General features: G+C 49.6%; 1 protein-coding gene across 1 annotated transcript in view; it reads right to left on the bottom strand.

Annotated features, from left to right (window-relative positions):
- Positions 1-2,337, bottom strand: part of LOC123352006 — a 63,957-nt gene extending 61,620 nt beyond the window's left edge. Inside the window, exon 1 of the mRNA XM_044991690.1 lies at positions 2,256-2,337. The gene's annotated coding sequence lies outside the window, so the exon portion shown is untranslated. The remainder of the gene's footprint in view (positions 1-2,255) is intronic.
- Between the last annotated feature and the right edge of the window lie 14,779 nt (positions 2,338-17,116).

Genomic DNA, 17,116 nt, shown 5'->3' with positions numbered 1-17,116 from the left:
TCCGGACATTGTGCCTCTCAGGGCTCCCAACCTGTTTTCCAATCTCTATTTGCTGCCTGCCTGGGCCCGATCCTGCTTTCCTCGATGAACCGTCCTTTCCAATGGGCACAGGCATTGTTTCACTTCCAATTTAGCAAGGAGGGTGGGCTCTTCAACTAGCCCCCACACCTTTTGGGTCTTTCTTAAATGTTTCTCTCAAAATTGTGAGATCACAACAATATTCACAAAAAAACCATTACGCTGCCCAAACTCCTATGTCCTTCAGAGTTGCATCTCACATAGAAAAATGTCCTGAGACTCCCATATCTCTCAGAGTTTATTCCAGTGCTCAGGTTAGAGTGACAAAATCTAAGTTCTCCTCCTATTCTACTTGACTTGCTATGACCGAGGGCGCACACCAAATTCTATGATTGATCAGTTTGTTTTATGCAGACTCATTCTTACAACAAGCACGGCATCTCACCTTGTTCCCCCACTGCAATTCTCCACCAAAAATGTTATGCTTAAAAGAAGCAAACAGAATCTTTTTCAAGAGGATACAGCAATAATTACAGCCTTCTAAGAACAATTAACACAATCAGCAAAGAATAAACTCAGAATAATTTCTTCTTACAAATTCAAGGCTACCATTTCTTCTTACTAATTGAAAACTAGCAAAATGGAGTATAAAGCAAAATGGAGTACACTTGACTCCAGACAATTTCTCCCCATTAGGCTTTTCGCCTACATCTTTGCAACCATCTTCTCTATTGTATAAAACATAAGTTGCTTTGCTTTATTTTAAGGCTCTTCTCAAGCTGTCCCTACCGTACATATCACCTCCCATTCAGTATTAAGTCCCTGTGATGAAATGGGGATATGGGTAATATTATTATTCCTATGAATACCTCAGTTTCCCTGTTTTGCGTTGCTATGCACAGAGTGCAAATGGTTAAAAAGCTGTTCTGAGTCTTGGGAGAGGACTGGAAACCTGAGGTGTATGTGTGTCTGTACAGTCTGGGTGGCAAAGGGTCATTAAAGGATGGGCTGAAACTGACCTTTATCAGTGGAGAATGTGGAAAAGTAATGAGAGCCCCAGTGACCAGGATCTCTCGATCTCTCTCACTCACACACTCACACACACACTCACACACTCACACACACCCACCCCGCGTGGCTGGCTGACTGCAGTGGCTTGGCCAGGAAGGACAATGGCTCAACCTTTGCCTCTCTTTACTAAGCTAAGGACTTTTGCATTCTGTAGATCAGGTGACTAATCAATTGTTACAAGTTCTGTGGAGCTGTGGGGGTCCTTGGGTTAACAATCTCTATTCCTGGTTTTTAGATGTCAGAGTTTTGCTGAGCTTGATGTTCTGGAAGGGCAGGAGCTATCCCATGGCAACTTGAACTCTGCATTAACCATGTTCCCCCCACCTCCTCATTTCATATATCCCTGCCTTCCTCTCTGCACTACAGCCCCTCCTCCCTGGAAATCCCCAGACTTCCTCTGCCCCTGACCCCAAAGCACGGCATCTCATACTGAGCCCCCCCATCCCATTCCCTGCACCACATGACCCCTAGTGACTCCTCCGTGCAGCACAGCACCTAGCACTGAGCCTTGCACCTCACTCTTTACAGCACGGCAGCCCTTAAGTGTACCTTACCCACCCCCAACACCACAGTGCCCCCTCTGGACATCCCCAAATTTCTACTGAGCCCCTGCCCTGGAATTTTGGACCCCCTATTGAGCTCCCACGCCCTGATCCCTGCACCACAGCACCCCATACTGAGCCACCACCCCCTCCATGCAACATGATGCCATTAACTGATTCTTGAGACTCTACCGCTTCAGCACAGCATCCCCCCAGACCTCCATACTGTTGCCTGAAGCCCAGCTCCCTTAATTAGCAAGCCAGCCTGCTACCTGCAGCCCAGTGCTCCCTGCTGAGCATTCGGCAACATTCCCTGCAGCATAGTGCCCCCTGTGAGCCCACCAGCTTCTCCTTGGAGCAAAGCTTTCAGTACTGATCCCCACACTCCACTCCTTTCAGCACAGCACCCCTAGTGAGACCCAACCCCATTTCCTGTAGTACAGCACCCCCTATGGAGCCCCACACCCTGCAGCAGATCACCCCCTAATTAACTGCTGGCCTGCTCCCTCCAGCACAGAGCTCCCTTCTAAACTGTGGGAGGCATGTCTCACTCTGTTATACCCTCATCCCCTCCTGGTTGCATCTATGGTTTAACAAGCCACAGCCCAGAAAAGAATCTCTCACCGTTAGTCCTTAAACAGTTCCGTTTTTCTGAGCTTTCTTGATGTAGAAGAGATCAGCCAGTCTCCAGCTGTGTGATCTTGACACAGTCCTCACCCCATCTCCTCCTTATATACTGAGCTGAGAGGTTGATCGGATTCATATAGAAAGTGAAATTAGCAAGTCACAGATCACATGCAAAGCTTCTTGCCCCCACAAGACAGACTGCCTAAGCAGGACTGTTTGCTTTCTCCTTAGAGGGGGTAAACAGTGTCCTTGCCTCAGTTATGTTCCACACAGCTCTTTCTAAAAAGGCACTTTTTTCTTAAGGTAAAAACATTATAGAGAAAAATCTATTAAAAACAATAAGAACCTACAAACATGCTAATAAAAACAATGAGGAGTCCTTGTGGCACCTTAGAGACTAACATTTATTTGGGCATAAGCTTTCGTGGCCTAGAACCCACTTCCTCAGAGGTGTGGAGTGGAAAAATACAGTAGCAGGTATATATAGAGAGAGTAAATGAAAAGATGGGCATTGCCTTACCAAGTAGAGGGTCAGTATAACAAGACAATTCAATTAATAGTAGAATAGCAAGGGAGGGGGAAAAAAACACTTTCGTAGTGGTAATGAGGGTGGCCCTGTAAATGTGCGGACTCACCCCTGTGGTGCCTCCTGCTGGTCTTTCAGGGAATTAGCTCATTCCAGCTCTGGAGCACTCCCTGTAGGCTGGTGATCTGCCTCTTGGCCCCTGTGTCCCTCCCAGGACCCAGTGCCCCTTTAACTGGGTGCTGCCCCCCAGCAATACCCCTTTCTCTCAGGGTCTCCCCTCCCTAGGAAACCCCCACCCTCTATCCCCACCTCGCCTCAGTATCAGGCTACTGCCAGTCATTGTCTAGCCCCGCGCCCTGGGGCAGACTGCAGTATCAGCCACTCGGCACTGGCAAGGTTGGGTTTGGACCTGCTGCCTTGGCCTATCCCTGGGCTGCCCTCTGCAACCCCAGTACCTGTTAGCCCAATGCTAGGCCACAGCCTGGGGCTTTCCAGGCTGGAGCTCCCCAGCCTTTCCCCAGCCCTGCTCCACTCAGGTACCCAGTCTAGCACCCTGCAGCCAGGCCCATCTCCCTCTACAAGCAGAGGGAGGGTCCTTCTGGGTCTCTGGCTCAGTCTTTTTATACAGGCCTAGCTGCAGCCACTTCCCCAATCAGCCCAGCTTCTCCTCTGCCCCAGCCCCCTCCCAGAGCTGTCTTAAGCCCTTCAGGGCAGGAGTGGGGTAGCCACTCTGCTACAGGCCCATTTCAAACAGTTGACAAGAAGGTGTGAGTAACAATAGGGGGAAATTAGTAAGGTAAAATTAGGTTTTCTAATGACCCATTCACTCCCAGTCTTTATTCAGGCTTAATTTGATGGTATCCAGTTTGCAAATTAATTCTAGTTCTGCAGCTTCACCATGGAGTCTGTTTTTGAAGGGTTTTTTTGTTAAAGAATTTCCACTTTTAAGTCTGTTACTGAATGACCAGGGAGGTTGAAGTGTTCTCCTACTGGTTTTTGAATATTATAATTCCTGATGTTCTTATGTTCTTATGTCAGAGTTGTGTCCATTTACTCTTTTGCACAGAGACTGTCCGGTTTGGCCAATGTACATGGCAGAGGGGCGTTGCTGGCACATGATGGCATATATCACATTGGTAGATGTGCAGGTGAATGAGACCCTGATGGTGTGGCTGATGTGGTTATGTCCTATGACAGTGTCCCTTGAATAGATATGTGAACAGAGTTGGCACCAGGGTTTGTAGCAGGGTTTGGTTCCTGGGTTAGTGTTTTTGTTGTGTGGTGTGTAGTTGCTAGTGAGTATTTGCTTCAGGTTGGGGGGCTGTCTGTAAGCAAGGACTGGCCTGTCTCCCAAGGTCTGTGAGAGTGAGGGATCATCCTTCAGGATAGGCTGTAAATCTTTAATGATGCACTGGAGAGGTTTTAGTTGGGTTTTGAAGGGATGATGCACTGGAGAGGTTTTAGTTGGGTCATGAGACAGCAATTTCCATTGAACGGTTCCACTGAATGGTTCAGGACTGCAGTACTGCTTCCCCAGATCAGTGGTATAAACATAGAGAAACCCTTCTGTATCAGGCTGATTAATCTTTGACTAATAATCTTTGATTAATAAACTGACTGAGCCTGGTTATTGTAGTAAAGAGAGAGAGAGAGCATGCGCGCCTGGAGCATTGGGCCTGGTGCAAAATTTGAGGCCTGAACCGGAGGCTGTAAACCAGGGGTGGGGAAACTTTTTGGCCCTCGGGCCATCTCTGGAATAGAAATTGTATGGAAGGCCATGAATACTCCCAAAATTGGGGTTGGGGTGCGGGAGGGAGGTTGGAAATGCATGCTCCAGGGTGGGGCTGGGGATGAGAGGTTTGGGGTGTAGGAGGGTGCTTTGGCTGGGATTGAGAGGTTTGGAGGACAGGAAGGAGATCAGAAAGGGGGCAGGAGGTTGGGGCACAGGGAGAGGCTCAGGGATGCAGGCTCCGGGCGGCGCTTACCTCAAACGAAGCCGCGGCCAGGTGGCTCTGCGCGCTGCCACGTCCGCAGTTCATGGCCAATGGGAGCTGCGGGGGCAGTGCTTGGGGCCAGGGGCAGAGTGCAGAGCAGAGCACCCTGGCTGCCACTACGCATAGGAACTGGAGCCTCATTGAGCAGCCCCCTACCTTGCTCCCTGGCTGGAGTGCCAGAGTGGGGCATAATTTAGGCACCTCTGAGGTGAGCAGGACCCCAAAGTGATGGTTCAAGTGTTGCTCCACTGTAAGAGGAACCTGGTGGCTACCATGGGGTTAAGTAAAGGAGACCATGTAGCCTACTGTGCAGCTTGCCAGATGTGGTGGAGGTGAGCCATAAGCCCTACCTGTGCCGAGACACATGCTGTGCCCCACTCTGCCTTTTGGGTAGCACTTGCCACCCCATCAGTTAACACCGATAATATTTGAGTCAGGTCTGTGACAATTAGTGCCATGCTTTGCAGAGCCGCACCCATTAACTGGTGGGCATTCCCTCCCGGTATTCCTATAGATATGCTCATCTTAGCCAGTTCTGACAATCGAGTGTCATTTTCTAGGTTACTTACTATGTTATACCCACTCCACAGGTAGTTTCCCAAGTCCCGTTTTTGCCAGTCCAGTGCCGCACCCATCGACCCCTTGAGCAGGGACACAGAGGCCTTGCTATAGGGTTTGCGTTGTGGAACTGCCCACCTAATATTCCAGTCCTTGAAGTAGTATCCAAAGTGCCCTTCATTAAACATCAGAAAACATAGACTCATAGACTTTAAGGTCAGAAGAGACCATTATGATCATCTAGTCTGACCCCCTGCACAACGCAGGCCACAGAATCTCACCCACCCAATCCTGTATCAAACCTGTGTCTGAGCCATTGAAGTCCTCAAATCATGGTTTAAAGACTTCAAGGTGCAGAGAATCTTCCAGCAAGTGACCCGTGCCCCATGCTGCAGAGGAAGGTGAAAAAACCCCAGGGCTTCTGACAATCTGCCCTGTAGGAAAATTCCTTCCCTACCCCAAATATCGTGATCAGCTAAACCCTGAGCATGTGGACAAGACTCAGCCAGACACCCAGGAAACAATTCTCTATAGTAACTCAGATCCCACCCCATCTAACATCCCATCACAAGCCATTGGGGCATATTTACCGCTAGTAGTCAAAGATGAATTAGTTGCCTTTATACCATCCAGTCCATAAACTTATCAAGCTCAGTCTTGAAGCCAGATATGTCTTTTGCCCCCATTACTCCCCTTGGAAGGCTGTTCCAGAACTTCACTCCTCTGATGGTTAGAGACTTTCATCTAATTTCAAGTCTAAACTTCCTGATAGCCAGTTTATATCCATTTGTTCTTGTGTCCACATTGGTACTGAACTTAAATAATTCCTCTTTCTCCCTGGTATTTATTCCTCTGCTATATTTATAAAGAGCAATCATATCTCCCCTCAGTCTTCTTTTGGGTAGGCTAAACAAGCCAAGCTCTTTGAGTCTTCTTTCATAAGACAGGTTTCCCATTCCTCAGATCATCCTAGTGGCCCTTCTCTGAACCTGTTCCAGTTTGAATTCATCCTTCTTAAACATTGGAGACCAGAACTGCACACAGTATTCCAGATGAGGTCTCACCAGTGCTTTGTATTATGGTATTAACACCTACTTATCTTTGCTGGAAATACCTCGCCTGATGCATCCGAAGACCGCATTAGCTTTTTTCATGGCCATATCACATTGGCGGCTCATAGTCATCCTGTGATCAACCAATACTGCAAGGTCCTTCTCCTCCTCTGTTACTTCCAATTGATGCCTCCTGAGCTTATAACAATAGTTCTTGTTATTAATCCCTAAATGCATGACCTTACACTTTTCACTATTAAATTTCATCCTATTACTATTACTCCAGTTTACAAGGTCATCTAGATCTTTCTGTATAATATTCCGGTCCTTCTCTGTATTGGCAATGCCTCACAGCTTCGTGTCATCTGCAAACTTTGTTAGCACATTCCTACTTTTTGTGCCAAGGTCAGTAATAAAAAGATTACTGAGTGGGAAGGGGATGTAAGGTGGAAAACAGCTGACTGAGAAGAAGGAGAAGAGGAAGAGGGTTTAGTTACATAACCACTACATGATCTACCACCCCCTTCTTTTATCCGAGGGTGCCTTCGATCCCAGGACGTATCCGCCCAGTGCGGAATTGCAGGCCAGCCCCAAAGCTTCCTCAGTGTCTATTGCCTTTGTAAGGTATCCCGTCCCCATGGGCATGGGCTGTTACCAGATTTGCCCGTTACTTTGGGGTATGCTCATTTATTAGGGTTACTATTCTGGGGGCAGGGGGAGTTCTGTAATTCTATCAATGTGCTGCCTGGGTCACTTGTGTTCTCATACGGAGCTCTACTCCTCCCCTCTGCAAGTCCCCTCCCACTGGAGCTCTCCTGCAGGACCTCGGTTCCCCAGGGCTGGGTTCCTCCAGCCCCAGAATCAGATGAGCGCGCGCACGCACACACACACACACACACACACACACACACACACACACACTTTAACAGAGCAAGTCTGAGCGGATCGGGTCAATCAGCACTTTTAAGCTGTCACCCTTATATGTCCCTGGACTCAATAGGCTGGGCCAAGCAGCACTTTCAAGCTGCAACCCTTGTATGCCACAGTCTTAGCATGTCCCTATCCCCACTTTCACATCACAGTTGTACTGGTAGTAACCCACTTGATGAGCAAACCCCACAATATTTTAGGCACTACAGGGATCTTTAGCTTAGGTAAAAGAAACGTTGCTGCAGAGTAAATGGGGAAGCTAAAACCACAAAAGAGTAAAATTCAGAGAGTTGCATTGTTTAGGGCTCTGATAGTGGTTGGTTCATATGATGCTATGAACCAATGTGCGGCAACAGATTTACTCTGTGTTCTGCAATCCTGAACCAGCGTGAGTTCTAGCTCCCTGCTCTATGTACTCATTGCCTATGGTTTTATTATTCTGACTCTTGCAGAAATACTTTTACACTTCAATAAACTGATGTGACCTGGCACTTTGTGCATCTGATCTTTATTGCTCTTCGAAAAGGGGGCAGATTCAGCCCTGGACACTGGATATTTCTACGTTGGGAAGGGAGTAGATATTCACTTGGACACCAGAAATATCCAGAGTTGTCATAATTAATTATCACAAAAATGTGGGAAGGGACATTGAACCTTGTGCGTCAGCTTAAACTGATCTTAATTAGAGAGTGGGACTGAGAAATAATATGGGGGGTGTGACATTCTGAACTCCAAACAACACCTTAGCATCTCCCTATTTACCATGGTGATATGATTATGATATGTCTTGTAATCTACATTGATGTGTACCAGATTGCTTAGCCAGAGGACTCAGTGGTACCCCAGTCCCAGGGAAGTCTGTAACAGGAGGTTCTCCCTACTGTGAGGGTCTTACCATTTCTGCCAGATCTCCAGTGCTGGCCACTGTCAAAGACAGGATACCAGAGTAGGACAACCTTGGCTTTGACCCTGTCTGGCAATCCCTATGTTCCAGCGGTCAACTAGGGGATCTGATAATTTTATTGTTACACCTTCAGGGGCACAGCTTGGGATCTAACTTTCCTCCAGACCTCCAACCCTGCCCAGTGCCTGGCTAGCACCTTAGCACACAGTGCCCTGGGAAGGGGTCTGTATTACAGGATGGTGGTAATGGCTCCACCACCTGCCCCACCCCATGGGCCGTTCCATTTTCTCTCGTTGCGGAAAATAGACCACTATGAACCTAAACAACAAATGCAGATAATACAAACAAAATCAAAGATTCAAGCAAAATTACCAAATATATAAACACTGTCTGATTCTATGGTTAGGCTTTTCTGGAGACCCCTTTTGTTGAATTCTCTGAGTGATCCCACACATGGGTGTGGCAGGCAGAGGTAGAACACAGAGGGAAAGGGGGGGTTCCCTATTTTCTCTGACTCTTTTTCACCTAGGAAAATGTGAGAAATGTCAGATCATGATGCCAGAGTTTATGAGCCAGGCAAGGTGGGTAAGGTGATATATTCTATTGAACCAACTTCTGTTGGGGAGAGAAATGAGCTTTCCAGCTGCTGTCAGATGGACACCAGGCTAAACAGCTCCACAGACTGTTACCTTGCCTGTCAGAGTTTTGTTTGCTGACTGGGAGCCAGCCCCATTTCCTGCCTTTTCTGGGAAAGGGGCAGATCAGACTTTTGCTTTCGGTTTCCACAGGAGTCAGATACAAATTCATCCTCCAAACTGGCTCCGAGACTATCTCAAAACTCTGTAAATCAGATGGGGCAGTTTGAGCAATGAAACGTGGGACTCTAGGAAGCCCAACTCAGGGGTACCCGTGAAGGCCAGGGCGGCCCAACCCCACACTTGGGACTTGAGGGACCTGAAATGTAATTACTATGGCCAAAAGGGACACAAGGTGGTGCAATGCCTGAAGATGAAGGAAATGGCGTCCAAGCAGAACCCACGGGGTGTCAACTGGGTGGAAGCCCACAGAGAAGGGGCACTGCCAGTTCAGGGGGCTGCAGTCTATAGGTCTATGCCAGGGGGAGGGAACCACCAGGCCAGGCCAGCAGGAAAAGGTGCAGCTCCAGGTCCAGAGCGCCCAAACTCAATCCACCAGGAGAATGTGGGAAAGGCCCTGGGGAACAATCAACACATTATCCTATTGAGGTAGGGGTAGGAGCGTCCAGGGTTTCTGGGACACGGGCACAGAGGTGACACTGGCGCGGCCCAAGGTGGTGGACCCAGACCAGCTAGTGCCCGATGCCTACATGACCCTGAGGGGAGTATCGGGCCCCCCCTTCAAGGTGCCTGTAGCGAGGATACACCTGAAATGGGAGCCTAAGGAGGGACCCAAAGAGGTTGGGGTGAACAATCACCTGCCTACTGAGGTGCTAATGGGTAATGACTTGGAGAACTGGCCAGGTGGGACTCAGAGCACCCTGGTCCTTATCCAGAGCCAGAGTCAGCGAGGGACAGGGACGGTGACCTCCCAAAGGGGGGACCAAAGAGGGTAGGGCTTGACAGCGCTGGGCCAGAGCCTCCGTCCCAAGGTGGGGAAACTGAGGCACCACCAACCAGAGCTGTACCCTCAAACTCAGCAGCTGAATTCCAGATGGAGCTGCCAGAGGATCCCTCTTTAGAGAAGCTGAGGTTCCTTACTGGCCACAGTGGTGCAAGATCCCAGGAGGAGGAGCGCTGAGAGAGATTCCTGTGGGAGAAGGGATTCCTGTACCGGGAATGGGCTGGTTTGGGGCAAACTGAACCTTGAAAGGCCAGGAGGCAGTTGGTGGTTCCCCAGAGGTACCGCCGCAGACTGGTGTACTTGGCCCATGATATTCCCCTTTTAGGACTTCAGGGTATCCGGCACACCAGGCAGAGGTTGCTGCAGAACTATTACAGGCCTGGGGTCTTCGATGCAGTCCAGCAGTATTGTAGGCCCTGTGACTCCTGCCAGAGGGTGGGGAAGGCCCAGGAAAAGTGTAAAGCAGCTTTGAGACCTTTGCCCATCATAGAGGAGCCTTTCCAGAAGCTGGCTATGAGCATAGTGGGGCCTCTCAACAGGGCGACTCAGTCGGGGAAGAAATACATTCTGGTGGTGGTAGATTTTGCTATGCGCTACCCCGAGGCGGTGGCCTTGTCCTCTATTGAGGAGACACCGTGGCAGATGCGCTGCTGACCATCTTCAGCAGAGTGGGGTTCCCCAAGGAGGTCCTTACAGACTAGGGGTCCAACTTCATGTTAACCTTGCTCCAGTGCTTGTGGGAGAAGTGAGGAGTCCAACACACCTGGGCCTCGGCATATCACCCTCAGTCCAACAGCCTGGTGGAGAGGTTCAATGGGACCCTAAAGTTGATGCTGAAAACATTTATGGACCAGCACCTGCATGACTGGGACAAGTATTTACCCTACCTGCTGTTTGCATACAGGGAAGTGCCCCAGGATTGAATGGGAGGAGAGTGAAGGGACCCTGTGACGTTATTGACAAACTGTGACCCTATACATTATTGTTGCAACCAAGGTCCTGTAATGGCACCAAATATTATACAAAAGTTGTTGTGTGAGGTATCTATAAAAAGGTTATGATTTGCTGGTTATGATTATGCTGTCTGTATGTGTGTATTGTTTTTGTGGTTTAAATTATGAATATTGGCTATGCACTTGTATCTCAATGTGTTTGATTCTAAGTACTGTAGCATTAGTGATGCATTTGGTCAGCTTCTTGAGAAGGGAATTTGTAAATTAAGTGCCCAATTAAGAATCACTTAATTGATAATGAACCTTGGGAGACTCCAATCCACATATGAGAAGTCTTCCTGGGACATTGAAGGTAGCATGTGAGCAATGGCTGCCGCCTACAAACTGAGTCATGCATGAACATGTGACTTGCCCAGGTGGCTACAAACTCCATCTTGTTGCTCTGATTTTGCACAGGAGAACAAAGGGGATTCCACCCAAAAAAGAGAGAATATAAAAGGTCCTGGAAACCCCTCCATTTTGTCTTCAATCCTGCTTCTTACTTCTGGAGAAACTTTACTACAAAATGAAGCTCTACACAAAGGACTGAATGACTCATCCCAGCAGGGGATGTTCTCCAGAGACTTGATTTGAACCTGCAGTTTATTCCATCTCTGCTACAAGCCTGAACCAAGAACTTTGCCATTACTGTGTGGAATTGATTCCATTTAACCCATTTTAGCTCTCGTTTATATTTCTTTCTTTTATGAATAAACCTTTAGAGTTTAGATTCTAAAGGATCAGCAACAGCGTGATTTGTGTGTAAGATCTGACTTGTATATTGACCTAGGTCTGAGGCTTAGTCCTTTGGGATCAGGAGAGCCTTTTTTTCTTTTACTAGGGTGTTGGTTTTCATAACATCATCCCCATAAGGAGTGATGCTGGTGGTGATACTAGGAAACTGGAGTGTCTGATGGAATTGCTTGTAGGACTTATGGTTAGCCAGTGGGGTAAGACCAAAGTCCTCTCTGTTTGGCTGGTTTGGTGTGCCTTAATAGTAAAGGAACTCCAGATTTGGGCTGTAACTGCCCTGCCCTAAGCAATTGTCCTGAATTGATACTCTCAGGAGTGTCCCACCAAAGGCAGAATCGTGACAGATCCCTAGACTTGATGAGGGATGAGTGGGAGGGGAAGGCCTGTCGTGACGGAGAATCAGTGATGGAGTATGTACTGACCTTCCAGGAAAAGTTCATGGGGCTCTTGGGCTTCACCAGGGGAAACCTATCCAGGGCACAGAGGAAGCAGAAGGTCTGGTACGACCGCTCAGCACGTGCCCGCTCCTATGCTACTGGGGACCAGGTGATGCTTCTCATCTCCATGAGGAAGAACAAGCTGCAAACTGGCCCCTTCAAGGCCATCAGACAGGTAAACAAGGTGGACTATGTAGTGGAACTGTCCAACCAGGCGCACAGCCACCGGCTGTACCATGTCAACGTGATGAATTCATACCGGGACAGGGAGAAGTTGGTGCTGGCTGTATGTGGGCAGTGGGAGGAGTAGGGAGAGGATCCCCTGGTGGGAATCCTCCCTGAGGCTGGGGCTGACCCCTTGCTGGAATCGATTCCCCTCTCAGACCAGCTAACCCCTGCCCAGCAGGCAGAGATCAGAGAGATGCTGCATTCATACTGGCAGCTGTTCTCCAACCGGCCTGGGTTCACTAACCAGGCTGGGTGGAGACGGGAGCCAACCATCCCATCAGGTGTTCCCCATAAAGGGTCACTGGGAAAACAGCTGAGAACTGGAGAGAAGGGTTGGAGACATGCTGGCTTTAGGGTGATCCAGCCATTCTCCAGCTTCTGAGCCTCTCCTGTGGTGCTGGTCCCCAAGAAGGATGGGTTGATCCAGTTCTGTGCAGACTATCAGAAGCTCAATGCCATCACCGTGTCCGATGCCTAGGACCGATGAGATGCTAGACAAGTTGGGGAGCGCCCAGTACCTCCCTACCAAAGGTGCCTTTGTACCCAGAGGCCAGGGCAAAGCCTGCCTTCATTACCCCAATAAGGCTCCTTGAGTGCCTGGTCCTGCCTTTTGGCCTCAAGGGGGCACCTGCCACCTTCCAGCATCTCGTGGACCAGTTACTAAGGGGGATGGAGGACTTTGTTCTAGAGTATATTAACAATATTTGTGTCTTCAGCCAGAGCTGGGAGAACCCCATGTGTCCCATGTGAAGAGGGTGCTGGGTCGCCTCCAGGATGCAGGACTCACCATAAAAGCTGGAAAGTGCAAGGTGGGAATGGCAGAGGTGTCATACCTGGGCCACAAGGTGGGGAGTGGCCACCTAAAGCCAGAGTCGGCAAAGTGGAGGCAATCAAGGCTTGGCCTGCTCCCCAGTGCTAAGCTCAATCAGCAGTGGCAGTAGCAGCAGCAGCACACAAAGGCTTTCTTGCAGCAAGAATGTTGGCTGTCTGGTGTCAGAGGGGATCACGGTCTCCAGGGATTACTGAGGGGTAAGTGAAAGCAGCAGAATTAAGGTTGCAGTGTGGAACTGGGGTGTATTTTTAACTTGTCATGTTCTGGTTGTCGGAGATTTACATTTATCCACTCTCCCCGTTCTGGAAGTTCACTTCCTTGGAGTTTTTTCAAAGATCATTTTCCAGCACCCGTATGACTCACAGCCCGGCTCTCCCCCTTCTTGCCTCCCATCTCTCTGCCTCCCCAGCACACCCTGGGCCAGGAGGGGCGGCATTGGCAGGGTTCTGTGGGTTGAGGATCTGGGAAGAGGATGCAGGGATTGACAAGGATTCAGCAAGGGCATTTTTGGAAAGGTGGGGACAGAAATGGGGGGACATGAAGAGACAGGGCTTTGGAGGGGCCAAGCTGAACCTTCCTCCTACATCTCCTACTGCGCTGCTCTGAGCTTCCATGGGAGCAGCAGGATTGGGGCAATTGGGGAGGAAGGATGAGTCTGGATGCCCTGCCCCATGGCCGGACACCGCATGGGGAATGTGGGGAGTTGTGGGTCCTTGCCCCGGACAGAGAAGATAGCAGAGGGAGGAATTGAAGTGGATAGCGGCTATTTGTGGCAGGGCCAGTACAGCTGCCTCCATTTCTCTCTCCACCTTAGTTGTCGAGTGGAAATGTAGAGTCCCCTACCCCCATTCTGGGAAGAAACCCCACAAACCCGCCTGCAGCAGACGTGGCTCTGCGGTGGGGCCGACAAACCCCATCCCTGTTGTAGGTGAACCACCAGCTTGAGGTTTAAAGCCACCCCTGGGCTGGCTGTTAGGCTTGAGAAGGGGTGTTTAAAAGGGGGAGGCCCAGCAGCTGGTGGCCAGTGTGGAGAAGTAGGGCAGACAGGCTGCGCTGTGGGTGGCAAGGAGCCTGGCTCAGGTCACAAACAGGACAAGAACTGCCTGCTCTCTGAGGTGCTGGGTAAGGGGGAGAGCATGCTAGCCCCATGGGATGTACAGGACACGTATAATAAATAATAATATCTGGCATTTATGTCATGCTTTTCCATCTGTAGATCTAAAGCACTTTTCATTATTCCCATTTTACAGATTGGGAAACTGAGCCCTGTCTAGGGTTCTGTCCACTACATAACACTTGTTTTTACTCATTGCACGTTACAATTCCTAGGTGACTTTGTTCTGTTGAAGGAAAATGAATGTGTGTGATTTTTGTCTGTTTTTCTCCATAGGAGGAGGATAGAACAATTAAAAGTTATCTTTGGTAACGTATTTACAAAATACAGAAAGTAGGAGACCTCTCATTAACAGCAACATATGCGGTGCCCAATTCTGACGAGTCGCTTAAAAAATTGAGCTCAACATCGCAATCACAGGGTAGTCAGGAGTTGGGACATCATCCTTCCTCAATGCTCTCCAGGACCTGGGAGATGAAGATGAAGGATCTGCTGAGACTGGGGTGGTAAAGGCGATCAAAGAACCAGAGTGGTCCCAGCATTCCAAGTACCCAATGTGATCTTCTGGGACCTGCTGGGGATCGGGACCCCAGATTTTCAGCCAGACACTTACCTGGAGCAGGTGACATTCAGTCGCTATGATTTCTTCATCATCCTCCCTTTGGAGTGGTTCAGAGCCAAACTAGCCCAGGAGATTTGGAAGATGTGGAGGAACTTCTACTTTGTGCACTTCAAGGTGGACTTGGGTCTATACAATGAGGGGGAAAAAAAGCTTCAATGAGGAGTGAACCCTGGAGAAAATCAGACACGACTGCATCAAGCACCTGTCCAAAAGAAGGGGTGAGCTCCCCGCAGATTTTCCTTGTGTTGAGTAGGGAATTTCAGAAGTGCAATTCTCCCAAACTTCAGAAAACATTGTTGAAGGAACTGGAAAGTCACAAGAAACACATTTTCTTCTTGGACCTGTCCAACTTTCTCAACCAATCTTGGAAAAGAAGAAAAAGGCTTTGCAGAGGCAGATCTGGAAACAAGCGGTCAGGGTTCTCCCACACACACTCTGAACTCTGGGGCACAGATGTGAGGACCTGCATGAAAGACCCCCTAAGCTTATATTCTACCATCTTAGGTTAAAACTTCCCCAAGGCACAAATTCCTTTCCTTGTCCTTGGATGGTATTGCTGCCACCGCCAAATGATTTACACAAAAATACAGGCAAGGGTCACTTGGAATCCCTATGCCCCCAGAATATCCCCCAAACCCGTTCACCCCCCATTCCTGGGGAGGCTTGAGAATAAACTACCAACCTTTTGTCTAAGCAATGTGAGCACAGACCAAACCCTTTGTCTTCAGGACACTGAAATCAATCAGGTACTTAAAGTTCTTCTTTTTATCTATAAAGGAAAAAAAATCACAAGCCAAAACAAAAGATAACCTAATGCATTTCCTTGCCCTACTTGCAGTTTCTGTGGTTTTAGATGATAAGGCAATACAGTACAGCTGCCAAGGAGGGATTTTATGCTACTGCATACATAAAGGTTGCTACCTCTCTCCCTGTATTCATGACACAAGCCCATAAGTCGCACGCCATCGCTGCTGTTCCTCTCCCGACTCTTGGTTAAGTGTGATGTTGGCATCCTGGTGGATAACATGAGAATGTATTGTGAGAGCTCTGGGCTGGATGACATTTCCCTCCTTATACTAGCTAGCCAGGTTCGGAAGCTTGTCACTGAGCTGAAGGCCATGATCAAGTCCCCATTGATGTGGGGGCAAAAGACATATCTGGCTTTAAGACTAAGCTTGATAAGTTTATGGAGGGGATGGTATGATGGGATAGTCTAATTTTGGCAATTGATCTTTGATTATCAGCAGGTAAGTATGTCCAGTGGTCTGTGATGGGATGTTAGATGGGTTGGGATCTGAGTTACTGCAGATAATTCTTTCTTAGGTGCTGGCAGGTGAGTCTTGTCCACATGCTCAGGGTTTAGCTGATCGCCGTATTTGGAGTCGGGAAGGAATTTTCCTCCAGAGGCCCTGGAGGGTTTTCGCCTTCCTCTGCAGCGTGGGGCACGGGTCACTTGCTGGAGGATTCTCTGCAGTTTGAGGTCTTCAAACCACAATTTGGAGACTTCAATAACTCAGACATAGTTTAGGGGTTTGTTATAGACATGGATGGGTACATAGGCGCCGGGTTATATGGGCTGGAGGAGCCCCAGCCCCAGGAATATTCAGAGCTGTGGGCTGTGCTCCACCAATATCTGGAGCTGGATTTCTCCCCTGGCCCTGCCTGGAGCAGGCACTGGCCCCTGGCTGCCACTACCATCATCCCCAGCCCCGGAGTATCCCCGCCCACCCAGTAGCGTAGTGGGGTGGAAGGGGGGAAGCAGCTGCTCCCCTTTGAGCACATTTTACAAAATCAGCACCTTTCCAGGCAGCCAGCACTGGGCTCCGGACTTGGAGTCCGGACTGGGTTTTGCGTGTGGCCGCCAGCTGGCTCTGGGCTCTGCAGGCAGCGTGGGCTGGTTGCCGGGCTCCCCCGGGGAGAGGAGGAGGAGCTCCCAGCTGCCCACTCCCGGAGCCAGGGTGGGCTCTGCCGGGAGGGGGAGGGGCGGCAGCGCAGCCCCCCCCCCCCCCCCAGTGCGGCGGGGGACTGAGGGGCAGCAGCCCCGTTGGTCCCGGCAGCCCCGTGCAGAGCAAGGCTGCCACGCGGTAGGGAAGGGGGCTCTGAAGCCCAGCTGGTGCTGGTGGAGAGGGAAGGAGGGGGGAATGTTTTTTTCTCCTGGTCTCTCTTCAGCAGAGAGGCTGAGGGATCAGCAGGACCAGGAGGCAAAGGAGCGACTTTGGGTTATTGCCCCCCCATTCCCCCCCCCCCCAGTGCTGCGCCCAGGGCTGTGAAAGGGGGCTTAGTGCAGCTTGTGAAGGAAGGGGGGGGAGGTAAAGGT

This window comes from Mauremys mutica, chromosome 17 (genome assembly GCF_020497125.1).
Source record: "Mauremys mutica isolate MM-2020 ecotype Southern chromosome 17, ASM2049712v1, whole genome shotgun sequence".
NCBI classification, from domain to species: Eukaryota; Metazoa; Chordata; order Testudines; family Geoemydidae; genus Mauremys; species Mauremys mutica.
This window is presented reverse-complemented; position numbering and strand designations above follow the sequence as displayed.